General features: G+C 43.9%; 1 protein-coding gene across 1 annotated transcript in view; it reads left to right on the top strand.

The window, feature by feature from the left end:
- The first annotated feature begins 5,016 nt into the window (after nt 1-5,016).
- The window catches only part of LOC141265508 (serpin B4-like), an 87,327-nt gene continuing 71,419 nt past the window's right edge, over nt 5,017-20,924 (top strand). The window contains exon 1 of the mRNA XM_073678673.1: nt 5,017-5,127. The gene's annotated coding sequence lies outside the window, so the exon portion shown is untranslated. The remainder of the gene's footprint in view (nt 5,128-20,924) is intronic.

Below are 20,924 nucleotides of genomic sequence, written 5' to 3' on the forward strand. Positions count from 1 at the left end.
ATGATTATGTATGTAAAGTGCTTTGGAATATGTTGGAGCTATATAAAAATAAAGATTATTATTATCATAGATAACTGATATAACTATCTCTGATACCATTGTAGTGGCATTGTTTAAAGGGAACCTGTCACGTCCTAGTTGCGATGTACACTGCCCCCATTGCTTTGCTAGTGATGCAATGTGCATCACTAACAAGCTTTTTTCATTAAAAGCGGTGGTAGTACTGTAGAGGGGAGCACGCAGGGCCACTACCATCATGCTGTGTGCCGGTACTATCTTTTCTTCGCCCAATGCCCCCTTTACTATTAAGGGCTGAGACCAGAGTGTGTGCTGCAATGGAGGATTTGCTGTACTCACTGTTACACCATTCATGGAACCAACACCGACTTCAAGCAAGACAGGAGACTGTAGATCCGGGTTAACAGACTCACTTTTACTGTGCAATTCTTCCATACACGGCTGCAGTATACAGATCAAGACAAGTTCTTTGGTTAGTGAGGCACCCTTGTTAATGTGCACTTCCAATGTTTGCTCTCATCCCTTCCTGAGACTCAACATCGTCCACATTTTCTGGGACCTGGCTGAGAAACTCCCCTCTAGGGAAACAGAGGCCTCACCTTGAGCACCTCTAACAGGCCATGAGCCTAGGACAAGGCCAGCATCCAGATACTGCCTCAAATGTGTCCTCATTCTGTTCTGATAACTTGCACCAGTAAAACACTCCTTCACCGCTAATACTGCTGATGGAGTCTGCTTTCCTATCTGCTCAGTCATCCTCCACACTCCATCTCTCTGTGTATGGGAACAGAACCTACCCCGGTTCCATGCACTCGGGTCTTGAACCCAGAAATGGATTGGCCTGACACAGGCCTCCCCTAACGGCAGGCGAACACTGCCTAATGCTCCTCACTACTCACTCTTGCCTCCTAGACTATACTGTCTGTAACCAGGAAGTGCTTTTCTATAAAAACTGCTCTAATGCTGCAACTCCTCCCAGCTGATGATGTAACCCTTGTCCTAACTCTCTGGTGTCTAAGCAGTGTAGTGCAGCTGAATCCCTATCTATTGTATAGTCCCCCTTCTGGGTAGACCTCCCGCATCCCAGGGACCGCCTTAGGCAAAGCCCATACGAGAACCGGCATATAATAATCAGCCATAGGGATTTCACAGCAAACACTTTATAATAGCCACATAAACATATAACAAATATAAAACACTTAACAATCCCCCTTCTTGAACCGACGTCTTCATCACCCAGCAGCCCCCTACAGTATAATGATTTTATAACATTATATATACTTTGTCCTACCTGCTCATATTCAGTCATAGGAGTATGATTCTCTCATTCGGTCATGGGCAGCACCACATTCTGTCACTGCTGGCTCATGTATTTGAATACTTCTCCCGGCAAGGTTGCATCTAGATCTAAGGTGATTTTTTGTGCTCCTCACTTTAGCCACTCCGATCTAGAAGCTTCACTGCTGAGGAGACTAGATCGGAGTTACTGGAGTGAGGTCCTCAAATAATCCCCTCCGATGTCGATGTAGACAGTTCTGCACTGACACCATTAGATCGGAGCTGATTCTAGGATCCTCATACTCACTGCTGTCTAGTCATCTCTACTGGCTTTTTAATGTTTTTATTATGCTTTTTTATGCAATTGCTCATATTTTTAATGGAGCTAACAACAGAAGTCAAAAAATTATTTTTTTACACTGTTATATAATTTATGTATTTTTACACTGTTATATACTTTATGGATTTAGGCAAAATTCTTTTTTTTCTTGATTAATGAAACTTACATTTTTATTGTCGCATTATCTAGAAGATGGAGAACACTACTGTTATAATTTACGCCACTTTTGTGATATCAATCATGAAGATTCTGTCGGCTGCTCCATTACAGTTACCACCCCTCCCCCCGCAAATCTCCACCCAATCTTAATTTGAAGTTGATTTTTTGAGGACCTCACTCCAGCAACTCCATTCTAGTCACCTTGGTACTGAACCGTCTAGAGTGGAGGCTACGGCTAAGTCCTCAAAAAATCACCTCCGCTCTACTCACCTCACTAGTGAGCCACCTACAGTGGAGGCTAAAATGAGGTCCTGAAATAATCATCTCCAGTCTAGACGGCACATTATAGAAGTGGCTAGAATGCTGTTACTGCAGTGCATGGATGTAATGAGGCCCCGAAATAAATGAGATTACAGGTGGTTTGTTTTACTGAATATTAATTACGTTTTATATATATATATATACATATACATATATATATATATATATATATATATATATATATATGATGCGCCCCCTGGGCCGTGGGGTACTCGGTGCCGGACCGGTCGTTGCTAGGGGAGATGTCACAGTGGCGGTGACCCGATCCGTGACCCAGGGCAGTCAATAAAAGGAAAATATTTACAGGGGATTTATAGTTCTTGCATAGAGTTTGTGACGCCACCTGTGGTAGGCGGCTAAAGGGAGCCGCCGCTGCGGAGCAGGTCCTCTGGAGCTGGTGTAAATGCAGAAGAGTTGGTTCAGCTCTCCAGAGGTAGATCTTAGCTCCAGGGCAGTGTAGATGTTGCTGTGCAGTGTAGTGCAGGGGATGGCACAGATAATGATTACAGAGACAGTAAGGTGCAGTCCTCAGGGTTTACTCACGGTTTCTTAGACTTCCAGCTACCAGTACTAGAGTAACTTCCCATGGCGTACTGTGCTTACTCAGGGAGGGGTTCAGCAAACTCTCAGGTCTCTCCGGAGTACGTAACGGGACCCCCTTTTGTGTATTCCCTCTGGCCGTCTCCCTGCACCTCACACCCAGTGTCTCAGGCCAGTGGCCGCGGACCTTGCTGGGCGACGTCTTCTCTGTCCCCTGGGTCCTCTATGGCCACCTTTCTGGTGATTAGAAGTGGATTGTGGCTGCAGTGCCTAAAATACTGAAGCCTCCGGTTTCCTAGTTGAGGCATAAAGACCTCTGCTAGTTTAGGGACCGGTCCCCTCTGTGCGACCTGACCCCTCCACCTCCTGGCAGATTCGGGCGTACAGGTGGCCTCCAGCACTACCCGTACCCCTGGGGTCCCTTCCACGTTCCTGGAACCTTTCCTGCTCCTCTCTCTCCCTCCAGTCTTAGGCTTCTCTGGCTAGGCCCTCCTCCTGAGCAGAGCTCATGAAAAGCTCCTGCTCCCCTTACTTCTCCTCTCAGACCGATCTGTCCTTTTAAGATGGCTTGTCTATTTATATCACTTCTTCCAATGCTCCCCTGAACTTCTTCCTCCACCCACACCCACTACATGGTTCCCTCTACTTTGGTTCCCCCCACTCCAGCCAGGGACAGGGCTCAGTAGGGAAGCGATGCATCTTGCCCCTCCTGCAGGTCTGGAGTAGTGTAGTGTTGGATGCAGGTGTTAGGGTCCCGGTCAGTACTCCTTCCTTACCTGAGAGTGAGATACCACAGCTCTGGATGAGATGCAGTACCTCTGTGGCGACTAGTGTTGAGTGATACCTTCCGATATCAGGAAATATCGGATCGGATTGGATCGGGCCGATACCCAAAAAGTATCGGATATTGCTGATTCCGATACTGGAAACCAATGCAAGTCAATGGGACACAAATATTGGAATGAAAATAAACCCTTTCTTTCCTTGTAGGTTAATTCTACATGAAGGAAAACAACTAACCATAATGTAGAATGTATTGGGGGAGGTGGTTGCCCAAATCGATGGGAACAGTGCTCACAGTGAAACATGAAAAGCCGACAATTCAGCTGCGGCATATACCGGTACCCGACAATTTAGAACAGAAAGAATAGAGCTTCGCACATAGATTAGATAGATAGAAACATGTCAGTCACATATATAATAAGTACAGTGACAGTGTTGGTTACTGTACTTGTCATTTAGTGTTAAAATAAAGGATTTATTAAAAAAAAAAATTGGCGTGGGGTTCCCCGTAATTTTAGTCTCTAGCGGAGATTAAGCAGATGGCTGGGGCAGATGTTTGAAGCCTGGGAAGGGGGTAATACCCACGGAGCTTCCCAGGCTACTAATATCAGCCCCCAGCTGAATACCTAGCCTTTACTAGCTATTAAAATGGGGGACCCCCAAAAAAATGATGTGGGGTCCCTCCTATTTTAATAGCTAGCAAAGCCTAGGCAGACAGCTGAGGGCTGATATTAATAGCCCAAGAAGGGTGCCATGAATATTGGCACCCCTCCCAGGCTAGAAACACCAGCCGTCAGCCGCCTCAGAAATGGCGCATCCATAGGATCATCTGTAATCTAAACAGCAGACCCCATACATTTTACCTAAACTAATACATTGTAGCAAACTATTATCATGAGAGAGTTTTGTCCTACAGGACATTTATCTCATAGTGGATTGCCTAGACTGAATACAATCATAACAAGCAGGACATGGGCATGACAAAGTTTCAACCTTTCAAAGTTCCAATGTTACCATTTACTGATAACATAAAAAAAGTATTTTTTAAAAATAATTAAGATAGGTCAATCATGTGCACCACCACTCGATTTAATGTCTATAATCTGCTCTGCTGTCTCCATCAGTCCCACAGATGATGGATAATGCAGAGATGTACATGCTCGATCACCACTTTATTCATAAAGGGTACTGCAGAGGCCCATTCTTGGAATTAGGCCATGGCCCCACTATCAGTATTTGGTCAGTATTCGATCAGTATTTTTTCTCACGAGTGGGAGCCAAAACCAGGAGTGGGTGATAAATGCAGTATTGGTGCACTTGTTTCTATTATACCTTTTCTCTGATCGTTCCTCACCCACTCCTGAGAAAAAATACTGACCGAACACTGACCAAACACTGATAGTGGGGTCGTGGCCTTAGTGGCAGTCTCAGTGGTATAGATCTCTGTAATCAGAAAGTTAAATTTAAAACTTGGCACAAACCCTTTACAATTATTATATTCTAGTTAATTGGAGAATTCAGAATTTGTAAGGCATTGACATGTCATCAGCTTGAGGGCTTTTGCATTTTAATTGTGTTTGAACTGGCATAAAACACATTCGGTGGGTGTGGTATAGATGGCTATATATTGTGCAGCTTGCGCTGTCTTGTTCAACTGGATCATTTTATATTCAGCATTTCGAGTGAAGGTAAATATAATTTTCATTTCTTTCATTCTAACCAAATTTATATTCAGTGCATAGATCTAAAAAGACTCAAACTGTGGCTGAGGTTTGTCAATATGTAAATGTAATCTAGATAAATATTAATTATTAAGACTCCCCCACAAAAAAAAGAAAAAAAAGGTTAGTCAAAGTATTTCATTATCCATTATACTAAACTATAAGTTATTTATATTATGTAATCTTAGGCCACATTCACACATTCAGTATTTGGTCAGTATTTTACATCAGTATTTTTAAGCCAAAACCAGGAGTGGATGAAAAATTGTTCCACTCCTGATTTTGTCTTACAAATACTGATGTAACATACTGACCAAGTACTGAACGTGTGATTGTGGCCTATGTGAGAGAAGATCTTGCTATGCACATCAACCTTTCTGTACAGTCATGTCTTTGAAGCAGTATGACGTTGTGATACAGAATATAGGTCAAGTGTACTGGCACATTAGTTATAATGGCTATGTATGCGCGTCCATATAATTTGCTCATCTGAATGAGCCCTTAGGCCAGGGGTCAGACGAGCATATGAAATATTGTCTGATTTTCATCCAGGAAACTCGGCTGTTTTTCATCTATATTGTCATTCGTGTGGCATCCATGTGTCCATATTTTATGTCCATGTGCCATTTATACATCAAAACTTTTTAATTAAATATTATTATTATTATTATTATTATTTATTATAGCGCCATTTATCCCATGGCGCTTTACATGTGAAAAGGGGTATACATAGCAAAAACAAGTACAATAATCTTGAACACAGTGTGACAGCGACTAGTACAGGGGGAGCGAGGACCCTGCCCGCGAGGGCTCACAATCTACAAGGGATGGGTGAGGATACATTAGGTGAGGGTAGAGCTGGTCATGCAGCCGTGGTTACTGCAGGTTGTAGGCTTGTCGAAAGAGGTGGGTCTTCAGGCTCCTTTTGAAGGTTTCCACGGTCGACGAGAGTCTGATGTGTTGGGGTAGAGAGTTCCAGAGTAGGGGGGAAGCACGGGAGAAATCTTGTATGCGATTGTGGGAGGAGGAGATAAGAGGGGAGTAGAGAAGGAGATCTTGTGAGGATCGGAGGCTGCGTGCGGGTATGTAAAGGGAGACTAGGTCACAGATATATGGAGGAGACAGGTTGTGAATGGCTTTGTATGCCATGGTTAGGGTTTTGAACTGGATTCTCTGAGCAACGGGGAGCCAGTGAAGAGATTGACAGAGAGGAGAGGCCGGGGAATAGCGGGGGGACAGGTGGATTAGTCGGGCAGCAGAGTTTAGGATAGATTGGAGGGGTGCAAGAGTGGTAGAAGGGAGGCCACAGAGCAGGAGGTTGCAGTAGTCGAGGCGGGAGATGATGAGGGCGTGTGCTAGTGTTTTTGCAGATTCATGGTTGAGGAATGTGCGGATCCGGGAGATATTTTTGAGTTGGAGTCGGCAGGAAGTGGAAAGGGCTTGGATATGTGGTTTGAAGGAGAGATCAGAGTCCAGGGTTACTCCCAGGCAGCGAGCTTGAGGGACTGGGGAGAGTGGACAGCCATTGACATTGATAGATAGGTCAGTTGGGGGGGGTGAATGGGATGGCGGAAAGATGATGAATTCTGTTTTGTCCATGTTAAGTGTTAGAAATCTAGCAGAGAAGAAGGATGAAATAGCAGACAGGCATTGTGGGATTTTGGTTAGTTTGGAGGAGATGTCGGGTCTAGAGAGGTAGATCTGTGTGTCATCAGCCGTGAGACTCTATGAGCTGTCCCAGGCCTAAGGTGTAGATGGAGAAGAGCAGAGGTCCTAGGACTGAACCTTGAGGGACACCGACAGATAGGGGGTGAGATGAGGAGGTGGTGCGTGAGTGGGAGACACTGAATGTCCTGTCTGTTAGGTATGAGGAGATCCAGGATAGGGCTAAGTCTGTGATGCTGAGAGATGAGAGAGTTTGTAGTAAGAGGGAATGGTCCACTGTGTCGAAGGAAGATGACAGGTCTAGGAGGAGGAGGGCGGAGTAGTGTCGCTTAGATTTGGCGGTTAGAAGGTCGTTGGTGACTTTAGTCAGTGCAGTTTCAGTAGAATGGTGCGGTCGGAAACCAGATTGTAGGCGGTCAAAGAGGGAGCAGGAGGAGAGGTGGGAGGACAGTTCAGAATGGACGTGTTGTTCCAGTAGTTTTGAGGCATAGGGGAGAAGTGATATGGGGCGATAGCTAGTCAGAGAGGATGGGTCAAGGGAGGGCTTTTTGAGGATGGGTGTGATTGAGGCATTTTTGAAGCATGAGGGGAAGACACCAGTTGTTAGTGATAGGTTAAAGAGGTGGGCTAGGGTTGGGATGAAGATAGTGGTAAGGTTTGGGATGAGGTGGGATAGGATTGGGTCAAGTTCACAGGTGGTGAGGTGTGATTTGGAGAGTAAGGAGGAAAGTTGATCTTCCATAATGGTGGAGAAGGTGGTTTTGGAGGAGGAGGGTTGAGTAGGTGTGGGAGGGGCTGTGGGGGCTTTAGGCAAAAGCTTTGTCTGATGGTGTCAATCTTCTGCTTGACGAATGAGGAAAAGTCTTCGGCTGAAATAAGAGGAGAGGGAGGAGGCACTGGGGGACGGAGGAGAGAATTGAAGGTGTTGAATAGTTGTTTGGGGTTGTGAGACAGGGAGGATATGAGAGATGCAAAGTATGTTTGTTTTGCTGCAGTGAGTGTGGACTTGAAGGTAGTGGGGCATTGTTTGAATGCAAGGAAGTGCTCATTGGAGTGGGACTTTTTCCATCTACGCTCAGCAAACCTGGAGGCCCGTCGCAGTTCTTTAGTTAGGCTGGTGTGCCAGGGTTGTCTGTTGATTGTGTGAGCCTTGGTATGTGTGAGGGGGGCGACCAAAACAGAGATGCTGATTAGAGTGCGGTGGTGGCAGGTAAGGTACAGTCTGCATGCATCATATTAATCAGGATTAATTCTTATTTCTCATACTTCAGCTAATGGCCATACTTAAGGTAATGGCCACAGACTAAAGTCTGACACAGACTCCTGGCTCACAATATATTTGCAACAGAATGCATTCAGCTGTGAACCAGAGAGGAGTGGTCTGTGCTCATCTTGATCAGCTGATTAGGTTGAACCAGATGCTGGATACTCAAAAGTTAAGTAAACAAGGTCATAAATGAAAGTGGGGGGTAGCTGGGGTAGCTTGAAGAACATACCATTAGTGAATAGGAGCAGAGAGGTATAGAAAACTGCATGGAAGTCAAGATGGGAAAGCTAGGTGACATACCTGTAAGAGGAATGGATAAACAGAGATGCTGATTAGAGTGCGGTGGTGGCAGGTAAGGTACAGTCTGCATGCATCATATTAATAAGGATTAATTCTTATTTCTCATACTTCAGCTAATGGCCATACTTAAGGTAATGGCCACAGACTAAAGTCTGACACAGACTCCTGGCTCACAATATATTTGCAACAGAATGCATTCAGCTGTGAACCAGAGAGGAGTGGTCTGTGCTCATCTTGATCAGCTGATTAGGTTGAACCAGATGCTGGATACTCAAAAGTTAAGTAAACAAGGTCATAAATGAAAGTGGGGGGTAGCTGGGGTAGCTTGAAGAACATACCATTAGTAATAGGAGCAGAGAGGTATAGAAAACTGCATGGAAGTCAAGATGGGAAAGCTAGGTGACATACCTGTAAGAGGAATGGATAAACAGAGATGCTGATTAGAGTGCGGTGGTGGCAGGTAAGGTACAGTCTGCATGCATCATATTAATAAGGATTAATTCTTATTTCTCATACTTCAGCTAATGGCCATACTTAAGGTAATGGCCACAGACTAAAGTCTGACACAGACTCCTGGCTCACAATATATTTGCAACAGAATGCATTCAGCTGTGAACCAGAGAGGAGTGGTCTGTGCTCATCTTGATCAGCTGATTAGGTTGAACCAGATGCTGGATACTCAAAAGTTAAGTAAACAAGGTCATAAATGAAAGTGGGGGGTAGCTGGGGTAGCTTGAAGAACATACCATTAGTGAATAGGAGCAGAGAGGTATAGAAAACTGCATGGAAGTCAAGATGGGAAAGCTAGGTGACATACCTGTAAGAGGAATGGATAAACAGAGATGCTGATTAGAGTGCGGTGGTGGCAGGTAAGGTACAGTCTGCATGCATCATATTAATCAGGATTAATTCTTATTTCCCATACTTCAGCTAATGGCCATACTTAAGGTAATGGCCACAGACTAAAGTCTGACACAGACTCCTGGCTCACAATATATTTGCAACAGAATGCATTCAGCTGTGAACCAGAGAGGAGTGGTCTGTGCTCATCTTGATCAGCTGATTAGGTTGAACCAGATGCTGGATACTCAAAAGTTAAGTAAACAAGGTCATAAATGAAAGTGGGGGGTAGCTGGGGTAGCTTGAAGAACATACCATTAGTGAATAGGAGCAGAGAGGTATAGAAAACTGCATGGAAGTCAAGATGGGAAAGCTAGGTGACATACCTGTAAGAGGAATGGATAAACAGAGATGCTGATTAGAGTGCGGTGGTGGCAGGTAAGGTACAGTCTGCATGCATCATATTAATCAGGATTAATTCTTATTTCTCATACTTCAGCTAATGGCCATACTTAAGGTAATGGCCACAGACTAAAGTCTGACACAGACTCCTGGCTCACAATATATTTGCAACAGAATGCATTCAGCTGTGAACCAGAGAGGAGTGGTCTGTGCTCATCTTGATCAGCTGATTAGGTTGAACCAGATGCTGGATACTCAAAAGTTAAGTAAACAAGGTCATAAATGAAAGTGGGGGGTAGCTGGGGTAGCTTGAAGAACATACCATTAGTGAATAGGAGCAGAGAGGTATAGAAAACTGCATGGAAGTCAAGATGGGAAAGCTAGGTGACATACCTGTAAGAGGAATGGATAAACAGAGATGCTGATTAGAGTGCGGTGGTGGCAGGTAAGGTACAGTCTGCATGCATCATATTAATCAGGATTAATTCTTATTTCTCATACTTCAGCTAATGGCCATACTTAAGGTAATGGCCACAGACTAAAGTCTGACACAGACTCCTGGCTCACAATATATTTGCAACAGAATGCATTCAGCTGTGAACCAGAGAGGAGTGGTCTGTGCTCATCTTGATCAGCTGATTAGGTTGAACCAGATGCTGGATACTCAAAAGTTAAGTAAACAAGGTCATAAATGAAAGTGGGGGGTAGCTGGGGTAGCTTGAAGAACATACCATTAGTGAATAGGAGCAGAGAGGTATAGAAAACTGCATGGAAGTCAAGATGGGAAAGCTAGGTGACATACCTGTAAGAGGAATGGATAAACAGAGATGCTGATTAGAGTGCGGTGGTGGCAGGTAAGGTACAGTCTGCATGCATCATATTAATCAGGATTAATTCTTATTTCTCATACTTCAGCTAATGGCCATACTTAAGGTAATGGCCACAGACTAAAGTCTGACACAGACTCCTGGCTCACAATATATTTGCAACAGAATGCATTCAGCTGTGAACCAGAGAAGAGTGGTCTGTGCTCATCTTGATCAGCTGATTAGGTTGAACCAGATGCTGGATACTCAAAAGTTAAGTAAACAAGGTCATAAATGAAAGTGGGGGGTAGCTGGGGTAGCTTGAAGAACATACCATTAGTGAATGGGAGCAGAGAAGTATAGAAAACTGCATGGAAGTCAAGATGGGAAAGCTAGGTGACATACCTGTAAGAGGAATGGATAAACAGAGATGCTGATTAGAGTGCGGTGGTGGCAGGTAAGGTACAGTCTGCATGCTTATTAATCAGGATTAATTCTTATTTCTCATACTTAAGCTAATGGCCATACTTAAGGTAATGGCCACAGACTAAAGTCTGACACAGACTCCTGGCTCACTATATATTTGCAACAGAATGCATTCAGCTGTGAACCAGAGAGGAGTGGTCTGTGCTCATCTTGATCAGCTGATTAGGTTGAACCAGATGCTGGATACTCAAAAGTTAAGTAAACAAGGTCATAAATGAAAGTGGGGGGTAGCTGGGGTAGCTTGAAGAACATACCATTAGTGAATAGGAGCAGAGAGGTATAGAAAACTGCATGGAAGTCAAGATGGGAAAGCTAGGTGACATACCTGTAAGAGGAATGGATAAACAGAGATGCTGATTAGAGTGCGGTGGTGGCAGGTAAGGTACAGTCTGCATGCATCATATTAATCAGGATTAATTCTTATTTCTCATACTTCAGCTAATGGCCATACTTAAGGTAATGGCCACAGACTAAAGTCTGACACAGACTCCTGGCTCACAATATATTTGCAACAGAATGCATTCAGCTGTGAACCAGAGAGGAGTGGTCTGTGCTCATCTTGATCAGCTGATTAGGTTGAACCAGATGCTGGATACTCAAAAGTTAAGTAAACAAGGTCATAAATGAAAGTGGGGGGTAACTGGGGTAGCTTGAAGAACATACCATTAGTGAATAGGAGCAGAGAGGTATAGAAAACTGCATGGAAGTCAAGATGGGAAAGCTAGGTGACATACCTGTAAGAGGAATGGATAAACAGAGATGCTGATTAGAGTGCGGTGGTGGCAGGTTGTTATGTTCTGCTACCAGAGCTAAGGAAAGAGAGGAGATCTGTCCCTACGATAGAACTCAGCTGAATCCCTACGATGTAACAGTGAACCTGATCCTGCGATCAGACCTGCTAAAGTCCTAAGCTAGTCTGTACGGAGACCTATAGATGTGGGGACGGAATCCCTACAAGTACTAAGGACTGGGAGGAATATGGGACACCTCCTAACAGAAATAGTAGCAGACAGACGAACAAACAAAATATATAGAACATAGAGGTCCGTAGACCAAGCAAACTAACAGAGTAAGATACAGAGCAAAGGCTAGCTAGAAAGTAGTAATACAATGAAGTCCAGCAAAGCCAGAAGGGCGGAGCAGGCTTAAATAGGCCAACAAGGTCATGTGACCAGCAAAGGAAAAAAAACCTAAGAGCAAGGTTCTAACAGTACCCCCCCTTCTAAGAGGATCCTCCGGATCCCCTAGGACCAGGCTTATCAGGAAATCTCCTGTGAAACGCTCTGATAAGTCTGGACGCGGAAACATCATCCGACCTCACCCAAGAGTTATCCTCGGGTCCGAAACCTTTCCAGGCCACAAGATACTGCAAACTACCTCTATACAGTCTAGAGTTAAGGATGCGAGAAATTTCATATTCCCCGTCCTCCACCACCGGAGGAACAGAGGCAGAGGCGTCACAATCCGATACAACAGCTTTTTTCAACAGAGAGACATGAAATACCGGATTAATTCTCCAGGAGGTAGGAAACTCCAACCTAACAGCAGATTGGTTGACAACCTGAAGCACCTTAAAGGGCCCTACAAACTTGGGACCCAATTTCTTAGAAGGAATCCTCAACCGCAGATTCCTAGAGGACAACCAAACCATGTCACCAACAGCGAACAAAACCTCCTGTCGTTTCCTATCAAAGTAGTCCTTAGATTTTCTGTTGGCCTCCTGAAGATTACCACGCACATCCGTCCAAACTCTCTCCAAATCACCGGAAAAATTCTCCTCCTCAGGCACGGCAGATCCCAACTTGGAGAACGACCCAAACGACGGATGTCTCCCAGAACAACAAAAAAAAGGCGAACAACCAGCAGAAGAAGATGTATGATTGTTTAGAGCAAATTCAGCAAGTGGCAGAAACTCAGACCACCCCTCTTGATTGTCTGCCACAAAACAACGCAAGAACTGCTCAACATCCTGGTTTTTCCTTTCTGTCTGGCCATTAGATTCTGGATGATATCCGGACGAGAACGATAAATGAACTCCCAACCTGTCACAAAAGGCACGCCAAAAACGAGCCACGAACTGAGGACCCCTATCAGAAACAATGTCAGTAGGAACGCCATGAAGTCTGACAATTTCCTTGACAAAGGCCTTAGCGAGAGTTTTAGCGCAGGGCAGTTTGACAAAGGGAACCAAGTGACACATCTTGCTAAAACGGTCCACGACCACCCAGATGACAGTAAAACCCTCAGAGGGGGGAAGGTCAGTTATAAAGTCCATAGCCAAATGTGTCCAAGGAGCACTGGGAACCTCCAAAGGACAAAGCAACCCCGCAGCAGGAGTATGAGAGGACTTCGATCTAGCACATATAGTACATTGACGCACCCACTTAATGACTTCCTTCTGCCATCCAGGCCACCAAAAACTGCGACCCACCAGTCTCTTGGTCTCAGAGATTCCGGGATGACCTGCCAACCGAGATTCATGACACTCAACAAATAAATCTCTCCTAAAGGTCCCAGGCATAAACAACCTCCCATGGGGAGTGTTAGATGGGGCATTCTCCTGTGCTTTAAGAATCTCATCTTCCAAAACGGAGTCCAAAGCAGCTATCACAACACCTTCTTGTAAAATGTTCTCCTCTTTCTCAGCACCGACTATGGGAGAAAAACTGCGAGACAAGGCATCCGCCTTAACATTCTTAGTACCAGGGATGTAAGTAACGGAGAAATTAAACCGCGAGAAAAACAGTGCCCACCTAGCCTGACGGGCATTCAGGCGCTTGGCAGCATCAAGATATATCAGATTTTTATGATCCGTAAGAACCTGAACGGGAAATTCCGCACCTTCCAAGAAGTGACGCCAGTGTTTAAATGCGAGTTTAATAGCCAATAATTCCCGATTACCAATATCGTAATTCAGTTCAGTCTCCGAAAATTTTTTGGAAAAAAAGGCACAGGGATGTAATCCATCCCCGTTATCCTGAGACAATACTGCGCCAACCCCCACAGAGGAAGCATCAACCTCAACCAAAAACGGCTTAGTCACATCAGGCTGCATAAGGATGGGAGCAGAGGTGAACCTCTCCTTGAGATACACAAAAGCTTCAATGGCCTCAGAAGACCACTGAACCGCATCAGCACCTTTCCTGGTGAGATCGGTCAGAGGTTTGACAATACTAGAAAAAATTTTTATGAATTTTCTGTAATAATTGGCGAAACCTAAAAACCTCTGTATCGATTTCAAACCAATAGGCCTAGGCCATTCCTGTACAGCTTGAACTTTAACCGGGTCCATCTCAAAACCTTCGCTGGAGATAATGTAACCCAAAAAACTAATTCTCTGTACAGCGAACTCACATTTCTCCAGCTTAGCAAAAAGCGAATTGTCCATTAACAACTGTAATACCTCACGTACGCTCCGCCAATGAGACTCCAGATCCGGCGAATAAATCAAAATGTCATCCAAATACACAACCACATTTTTGCCGATCAAAGGTCTCAGGATGTCATTAATAAGATTCTGAAAAAATGCAGGAGCATTAGTAAGACCAAAAGGCATAACCAGATTCTCAAAATGACCCACAGGAGTGTTAAAAGCAGTCTTCCATTCATCACCCTCCTTCATGCGCAACAGATTGTATGCCCCCTTAAGGTCAATTTTAGAGAACCACTTGGCCCCCATTAACTGGTTAAACAGATCAGGAATCAATGGCAGTGGGTAAGGATTGCGTACAGTAATTTTGTTAATCTCACGAAAATCCAGACAAGGACGTAAACCGCCGTCCTTTTTTTTTACAAAAAAAAATCCAACCGCCACAGGAGACTTAGAGGGCCTAATGTGACCGGCGGCCAAACTTGTCTGTATGTATTCCTCCAAAGCTTTCCTCTCAGGAATAGTAAGGTTAAATAAACGACTCTTAGGAAGAGTCGCTCCAGGGACAAATTCAATAGAACAATCATAGTCTCTATGGGGAGGCAAAACCTGCGATTCCTTCTCAGAAAAAACTCTCCAAAAATCCTGAATAGGAACAGGCAATTCTCCCCTATCCAAAGCTGCAATACGCCCGTTACAACACTTGTCATAACATTTATGGCTCCAGGATTTAATTTCATTGGTAGACCAATCCAGTACAGGATTGTGAAATTTTAACCAGGGCAATCCCAATATTACTGGAGAAGGCAAGTTATTCAAAACTACCAAATCCAATTTCTCATGGTGAACACCATTAATAGTGAGAGGAAATTCACAGACCTTGAGAGTAATATTCTTCAAAGGGGAACCATCCACAGAAACCACAGCAATGGGGGATGATAAAGGTTCGGGTTTTAAATTGAGTCTTTCCAAGAATCCCCCATCAATTACATTCAGAGTAGACCCACAATCGACAAACACCCGAAATTCCATTAATTTTTCCTGAGCAATCGTGGAAGCAGCTAAAAATACACCCTTGGAATTTAAACAGGCAATACGGGCATGACTGACCATTTTTTTTTTTCTTTCTTCATACGAAGCTCACAGCCTTTAATCAAATGACCAGATTTTCCGCAATAGAAACACAAGCCTTCAGAAAATCGACGGTCTTTTTCTTGAGAGCGAGGTGCCACCGATCCAATCTCCATCGGTTCACCACTGTTAGTACACACATTCTCATAACCAGAAACTGACATAGCAGAGGATTTGCTCTCATTAACCCTAGCACGCAGTCTCCTATCCACCCGTATAGCTAATTGCATAGCCTGTTGCAAATCTTCAGGTGTAGGATAAGCAATTAGCAGGTCTTTAACCCTTTCACTGAGCCCAGCAAGAAATAGACTTTTCAGAGCAGAATCGTTCCACCCTATTTGAGTAGACCAACGACGGAAATGAGTACAATATTTTTCCACATTACCTGATCCCTGTTTCAAACGTCTCAACTCAGTCTCAGCTGATGCAACACGGTCAGGATCATCATATAATAGTCCCAAAGCAGAAAAAAAACTATCCACTGATCTGAAGCATGTATCACTAGGTTGCAAAGAAAAGGCCCACTCCTGAGGCTCTTTGCGCAAAAGTGACATTATGAACCCTATGCGCTGGGATTCATCCCCAGAGGACTTGGGTCTCAAACGAAAATACAATAAGCAAGCATTTTTAAATGAAAAAAATTCTCGATGTTCACCAAAAAATAAATCCGGCAAACATACCTTAGGCTCCAAGAAATGTGCTCCAGGACAGTTACTCACGTGCTGACGGAGCTCGGCCACCTCCAGAGAGAGTCCCTGCAGGCGATGAGCCAAATCCTGAACCGACACCATGATGGAACAGAAAAATCTTTCCTTAGAGAATTTGCAGACTGGACTTACTGTTATGTTCTGCTACCAGAGCTAAGGAAAGAGAGGAGATCTGTCCCTACGATAGAACTCAGCTGAATCCCTACGATGTAACAGGGAACCCGATCCTGCGATCAGACCTGCTAAAGTCCTAAGCTAGTCTGTACGGAGACCTATAGATGTGGGGACGGAATCCCTACAAGTACTAAGGACTGGGAGGAATATGGGACACCTCCTAACAGAAATAGTAGCAGACAGACGAACAAACAAAATATATAGAACATAGAGGTCCGTAGACCAAGCAAACTAACAGAGTAAGATACAGAGCAAAGGCTAGCTAGAAAGTAGTAATACAATGAAGTCCAGCAAAGCCAGAAGGGCGGAGCAGGCTTAAATAGGACAACAAGGTCATGTGACCAGCAAAGGAAAAAAAACCTAAGAGCAAGGTTCTAACACAGGTAAGGTACAGTCTGCATGCATCATATTAATCAGGATTAATTCTTATTTCTCATACTTCAGCTAATGGCCATACTTAAGGTAATGGCCAAAGACTAAAGTCTGACACAGACTCCTGGCTCACAATATATTTGCAACAGAATGCATTCAGCTGTGAACCAGAGAGGAGTGGTCTGTGCTCATCTTGATCAGCTGATTAGGTTGAACCAGATGCTGGATACTCAAAAGTTAAGTAAACAAGGTCATAAATGAAAGTGGGGGGTAGCTGGGGTAGCTTGAAGAACATACCATTAGTGAATAGGAGCAGAGAGGTATAGAAAACTGCATGGAAGTCAAGATGGGAAAGCTAGGTGACATACTTGTAAGAGGAATGGATAAACAGAGATGCTGATTAGAGTGCGGTGGTGGCAGGTAAGGTACAGTCTGCATGCATCATATTAATCAGGATTAATTCTTATTTCTCATACTTCAGCTAATGGCCATACTTAAGGTAATGGCCACAGACTAAAGTCTGACACAGACTCCTGGCTCACAATATATTTGCAACAGAATGCATTCAGCTGTGAACCAGAGAGGAGTGGTCTGTGCTCATCTTGATCAGCTGATTAGGTTGAACCAGATGCTGGATACTCAAAAGTTAAGTAAACAAGGTCATAAATGAAAGTGGGGGGTAGCTGGGGTAGCTTGAAGAACATACCATTAGTGAATAGGAGCAGAGAGGTATAGAAAACTGCATGGAAGTCAAGATGGGAAAGCTAGGTGACATACCTGTAAGAGGAATGGATAAACAGAGATGCTGATTAGAGTGCGGTGGTGGCAGGTAAGGTAAAGTCTGCATGCATCATATTAATCAGGATTAATTCTTATTTCTCATACTTCAGCTAATGGCCATACTTAAGGTAATGGCCACAGACTAAAGTCTGACACAGACTCCTGGCTCACAATATATTTGCAACAGAATGCATTCAGCTGTGAACCAGAGAGGAGTGGTCTGTGCTCATCTTGATCAGCTGATTAGGTTGAACCAGATGCTGGATACTCAAAAGTTAAGTAAACAAGGTCATAAATGAAAGTGGGGGGTAGCTGGGGTAGCTTGAAGAACATACCATTAGTGAATAGGAGCAGAGAGGTATAGAAAACTGCATGGAAGTCAAGATGGGAAAGCTAGGTGACATACCTGTAAGAGGAATGGATAAACAGAGATGCTGATTAGAGTGCGGTGGTGGCAGGTAAGGTACAGTCTGCATGCATCATATTAATCAGGATTAATTCTTATTTCCCATACTTCAGCTAATGGCCATACTTAAGGTAATGGCCACAGACTAAAGTCTGACACAGACTCCTGGCTCACAATATATTTGCAACAGAATGCATTCAGCTGTGAACCAGAGAGGAGTGGTCTGTGCTCATCTTGATCAGCTGATTAGGTTGAACCAGATGCTGGATACTCAAAAGTTAAGTAAACAAGGTCATAAATGAAAGTGGGGGGTAGCTGGGGTAGCTTGAAGAACATACCATTAGTGAATAGGAGCAGAGAGGTATAGAAAACTGCATGGAAGTCAAGATGGGAAAGCTAGGTGACATACCTGTAAGAGGAATGGATAAACAGTGATGCTGATTAGAGTGCGGTGGTGGCAGGTAAGGTACAGTCTGCATGCATCATATTAATCAGGATTAATTCTTATTTCCCATACTTCAGCTAATGGCCATACTTAAGGTAATGGCCACAGACTAAAGTCTGACACAGACTCCTGGCTCACAATATATTTGCAACAGAATGCATTCAGCTGTGAACCAGAGAGGAGTGGTCTGTGCTCATCTTGATCAGCTGATTAGGTTGAACCAGATGCTGGATACTCAAAAGTTAAGTAAACAAGGTCATAAATGAAAGTGGGGGGTAGCTGGGGTAGCTTGAAGAACATACCATTAGTGAATAGGAGCAGAGAGGTATAGAAAACTGCATGGAAGTCAAGATGGGAAAGCTAGGTGACATACCTGTAAGAGGAATGGATAAACAGAGATGCTGATTAGAGTGCGGTGGTGGCAGGTAAGGTACAGTCTGCATGCATCATATTAATCAGGATTAATTCTTATTTCTCATACTTCAGCTAATGGCCATACTTAAGGTAATGGCCACAGAATAAAGTCTGACACAGACTCCTGGCTCACTATATATTTGCAACAGAATGCATTCAGCTGTGAATCAGAGAGGAGTGGTCTGTGCTCATCTTGATCAGCTGATTAGGTTGAACCAGATGCTGGATACTCAAAAGTTAAGTAAACAAGGTCATAAATGAAAGTGGGGGGTAGCTGGGGTAGCTTGAAGAACATACCATTAGTGAATAGGAGCAGAGAGGTATAGAAAACTGCATGGAAGTCAAGATGGGAAAGCTAGGTGACATACCTGTAAGAGGAATGGATAAACAGAGATGCTGATTAGAGTGCGGTGGTGGCAGGTAAGGTACAGTCTGCATGCATCATATTAATCAGGATTAATTCTTATTTCTCATACTTCAGCTAATGGCCATACTTAAGGTAATGGCCACAGACTAAAGTCTGACACAGACTCCTGGCTCACAATATATTTGCAACAGAATGCATTCAGCTGTGAACCAGAGAGGAGTGGTCTGTGCTCATCTTGATCAGCTGATTAGGTTGAACCAGATGCTGGATACTCAAAAGTTAAGTAAACAAGGTCATAAATGAAAGTGGGGGGTAGCTGGGGTAGCTTGAAGAACATACCATTAGTGAATAGGAGCAGAGAGGTATAGAAAACTGCATGGAAGTCAAGATGGGAAAGCTAGGTGACATACCTGTAAGAGGAATGGATAAACAGAGATGCTGATTAGAGTGCGGTGGTGGCAGGTAAGGTACAGTCTGCATGCATCATATTAATCAGGATTAATTCTTATTTCTCATACTTCAGCTAATGGCCATACTGAAGGTAATGGCCACAGACTAAAGTCTGACACAGACTCCTGGCTCACAATATATTTGCAACAGAATGCATTCAGCTGTGAACCAGAGGAGTGGTCTGTGCTCATCATGATCAGCTGATTAGGTTGAACCAGATGCTGGATACTCAAAAGTTAAGTAAACAAGGTCATAAATGAAAGTGGGGGGTAGCTGGGGTAGCTTGAAGAACATACCATTAGTGAATAGGAGCAGAGAGGTATAGAAAACTGCATGGAAGTCAAGATGGGAAAGCTAGGTGACATACCTGTAAGAGGAATGGATAAACAGAGATGCTGATTAGAGTGCGGTGGTGGCAGGTAAGGTACAGTCTGCATGCATCATATTAATCAGGATTAATTCTTATTTCTCATACTTCAGCCAATGGCCATACTTAAGGTAATGGCCACAGACTAAAGTCTGACACAGACTCCTGGCTCACAATATATTTGCAACAGAATGCATTCAGCTGTGAACCAGAGAGGAGTGGTCTGTGCTCATCATGATCAGCTGATTAGGTTGAACCAGATGCTGGATACTCAAAAGTTAAGTAAACAAGGTCATAAATGAAAGTGGGGGGTAGCTGGGGTAGCTTGAAGAACATACCATTAGTGAATAGGAGCAGAGAGGTATAGAAAACTGCATGGAAGTCAAGATGGGAATGCTAGGTGACATACCCGTAGGAGGAATGGATAAACAGAGATGCTGATTAGAGTGCGGTGGTGGCAGGTAAGGTACAGTCTGCATGCATCATATTAATCAGGATTAATTCTTATTTCTCATACTTCAGCTAATGGCCATACTTAAGGTAATGGCCACAGACTAAAGTCTGACACAGACTCCTGGCTCACAATATATTTGCAACAGAATGCATTCAGCTGTGAACCAGAGAGGAGTGGTCTGTGCTCATCTTGATCAGCTGATTAGGTTGAACCAGATGCTGGATACTCAAAAGTTAAGTAAACAAGGTCATAAATGAAAGTGGGGGGTAGCTGGGGTAGCTTGAAGAACATACCATTAGTGAATAGGAGCAGAGAGGTATAGAAAACTGCATGGAAGTCAAGATGGAAAATCTAGGTGACATACCTGTAAGAGGAATGGATAAACAGAGATGCTGATTAGAGTGCGGTGGTGGCAGGTAAGGTACAGTCTGCATGCATCATATTAATCAGGATTAATTCTTATTTCTCATACTTCAGCTAATGGCCATACTTAAGGTAATGGCCACAGACTAAAGTCTGACAGAGACTCCTGGCTCACAATATATTTGCAACAGAATGCAT

This window comes from Phyllobates terribilis, unplaced genomic scaffold, assembly GCF_046119375.1.
Source record: "Phyllobates terribilis strain yellow unplaced genomic scaffold, ASM4611937v1 Scaffold_4__5_contigs__length_816908805, whole genome shotgun sequence".
NCBI classification, from domain to species: domain Eukaryota; kingdom Metazoa; phylum Chordata; class Amphibia; order Anura; family Dendrobatidae; genus Phyllobates; species Phyllobates terribilis.